The following is a 3,390-nucleotide window of genomic DNA, read 5'->3' on the forward strand; positions in this document are numbered from 1 at the left end:
TTAAATGTCTGTCGAGATTGAGTGTATCAGTCAATTAACCTTATGCTCTATTCAAGGTCATTTGAAAATTACAACCCTTTTCTACATGTATACATTGGGGTACACCTTCCCTCTCCAATTATTTATGGATGTTTTTAGATATTATTAATTGGATCCAAGCCAACTATATTTCAATAGGTAAATAATTTTATATGTATTTGGTAAAAAAAATTAGGCTTATCAAAATCGAGCCTACAATTATCATCTTTAAGACCTATTATTATATAGTTGTTGGTACCGATTATGATAATGACATGCGTTGTTTTGTTACCTTTTTCAATAGATCCCTTGGATTTATGAAGGAAACCTTATGGGGAAAATGTACCCATGTCAAAATATAAAACGGAAGGTGGCTGATAATGAAGTATAACAAGTTAGTCAGCTCTAAAGATGAGATGCAATAGATTTGAAGTTGCTCTTACTATTGGAGGATACCTCCCTTTAATATCAATAATAAACCTCTTTTAAGCTTAGGATGAGGAGAAGAAGATATATGTTGTATTTGTATCGATCTTAGCTGAGTACGAAGTCAATAAAATGGTTAGATGACATTACCACACCCTCTCACAAAGTATGCACCTTACCCTTTTAGTTTTTATTATATCTAAGTTCATTACTGACTTTGTTTTCATCTAGGATTGATAGCTGAAGGAGAATGAGAAATTTCAACAAGTTCTGTAAAAGAGAGTTCACGAAAAGAGCCTTCATCTCTTTTCTTGAATTAAAAGAATACTAAAGAAAAATGGAAAATGACCCTATCATTGTCATTGAACTCCCTGTATTTAAGGATGTAATGGTGAGAACCATAACTCCTATAGAAACAAAAGCTAGAGATAATCATACTCCTCTGTAATCATACTCCTTTGTCTGAGAGTCAAATATATTTGACTCTTCCGGAAGTGATTGCAAGCACTACTACCTCTTTTAAGAGAAGAAGAGTCTTCACCCTTATAGAGAATAATGTGACAGCCTTAATCATTAAGGTTCATGTGATGGCATTTCCTTTACCTTGACTTCTAGATTTGTCTGTAGAGTTATAACAACTAAGACCTTTATTTGAGATATTTTTTAGGAAGCCGAGTTCGAGGATGTTTTTTCCAACCTTATTTTAATTAAACTCCTTTCAATTACCCCGCTATGATTGAAGAGGAGAGATAACTTATGAAGGTTGTTGTTGGTGAAAGGTCTGGCTTTGAGAAGGTTGGCCTTAAGGTGGTAAAAATGTTAAAGAAGATTCTTAACATTCCATCAGACATCTCAATGATGTCTAATGAGAGCTACAACGACTATTTGACTTTAACTAGTCAAATGGCCTTTGATGTAAAGAACTTTCTCATTTCACCTTTTAGTTTGGTTTTATAATCATTGTTCCTAACATTTATTCTTAGAAGACTTTTATAATGTGTGCCCATTCTAAGAGGTGCTAGATAGGGCGAACCAAGCTGCCTTCGAACAGCTAAACAAGGAGAAGGTTGTTGTGATAGCCGAACTGAGGAGCCTTAAGGTGGCATATTCATTGTTGAAAGAATAATTTAATGTGGCTTATTCATCATTAAATGAATAAATACAAAGCTTTGTTCTCCAATTGAGCTCCAATGATAAACTATTTCAAGCCATTTATAACCAAGTGAATACCTTGAAACAGGAGATCTTTGAGACGAAAACCACCCAAGATGATCTGAAGTTCTTAAGCTCTATTAGAGGCTTTAAGGAACTCTCTTAGGGAGTTTTAAGAATTTTTCAAAAGGGGTCTATATTTTTTACTAAAATGGTTAGGGACAAGATCTTTCTTACCATGTTCAACCTATATTTCTTCAATTAATTAATAGGAATGCAAATGGACTTTGATGCAGCCTTTTATTCAATTAATATGCTTGATTTTACAAAGGTGTTCCCATCATTAGAGAAATACATAATCATACTAAGGGGATTACATTGATCATTTTTCAAGGTATATTATGCAATTCCATTAGAAAAACTGAGTTCATCTTATTCATAGAAGGTTATGGAGATTTTGCCCTGTAGAGATTATGTTCATCCTCGTTGTTGAGGTAATATTTATCCCATCACTGGATAAATGTGTAATTGTACTAAAAAGACCATGTAGATCCCTTTTAAGATAGATTATGTAATCATACTAGGAAGACGATAATCCCTTTTAAGATAAATTATGCAATCGCACTAGGTAGACTAAGTTCATCCTATCTTTGAAAGGTTGTAGGGCTGTTGCCTTATAGAGATCATGTGTTTCCTCATTGCTGAGGTAATGCACTAAAGAGACCATGTTGACCCCTTCCAAGATAGATTATATAATCTCACTAGGTAGACGATGATCCCTTCTAAGGTAAATTGTGCAATCGCACTAGGTAGTAGGGATGTTCAAAAACCGATTAATCAAGAAAATCAAGACATCTAATAGAAAATTAACTGAGAAAACCAAACAGAGTTAGAAAATCGATTAACCAATTTTTAAAACCATAAAATCTTGTCGATTCGGTTCGGTTCGGTTTTGGTTTTACTATTGAAACTAGTGAACTGAACCGATCCACTCATAAAGTAAAGCTAATAAGTGACCTTGTATAAATAATACAGTAAACCACTAAACCTAACCCTAATTGACATTATTTGAGGTCGCCACCCATACCAGAGACAATTTATCACCTTCTTCATATCCCTTTCTATTTTCATCCTCCCTACGTCTTGCCCCCTACATCTCTCTTCTCTAAAAGAACAATAAGTCAACAACCCACACCTCCACATCCATTTAATATACTTACAGCTAAACAAAACCTCTTGGCTTCTCTCTTCACTTGCAGCAAAAGGATAGGGCTCTTCCATTAGAGAAAATATGACAAAGTAAAGTTTATCTTCGTGTGCTTATAAGTTGTAACATTTCTTTCAAACTTTAATGCTTCTCTGACCTCTGCTTCTCCTTTTTCTATCCTTTTACAACTAGGGTTTTTATATCTTTTTTTAAGTTCACCCGTCTTTACTCGCCCTCTTTCTTTTCTGTTGATTTTGAGTTCTACTTGTTATAATATTTTTTGCGTGATTCTCAATTTGTTTTTTGCCTAGTCCATTACAGTATTTTTACTTGATTCTCAATTAGTTAATTGTAGTTAATAGGCCTATTACAGTATTTCTTTGATCTATATTACTAATTATGATTGTCATGTGTTATATTTGCTTCAATAATAAGTTCTGTCATAACCCAATTTTGGCCCTTTGGCTTTTAATTTAATTTTTACAGGGTTTAAAATGAAAAATTAAAAGATTAGAGATTTATTTCGATGAAAAGTGTGATTTATCAACTTCCGTGAAAATTAAGGACTACAATATGCCTTTGTCATT

This window comes from Populus euphratica, unplaced genomic scaffold, assembly GCF_000495115.2.
Source record: "Populus euphratica unplaced genomic scaffold, PopEup_1.0 scaffold483.1, whole genome shotgun sequence".
Classification (NCBI taxonomy): domain Eukaryota; kingdom Viridiplantae; phylum Streptophyta; class Magnoliopsida; order Malpighiales; family Salicaceae; genus Populus; species Populus euphratica.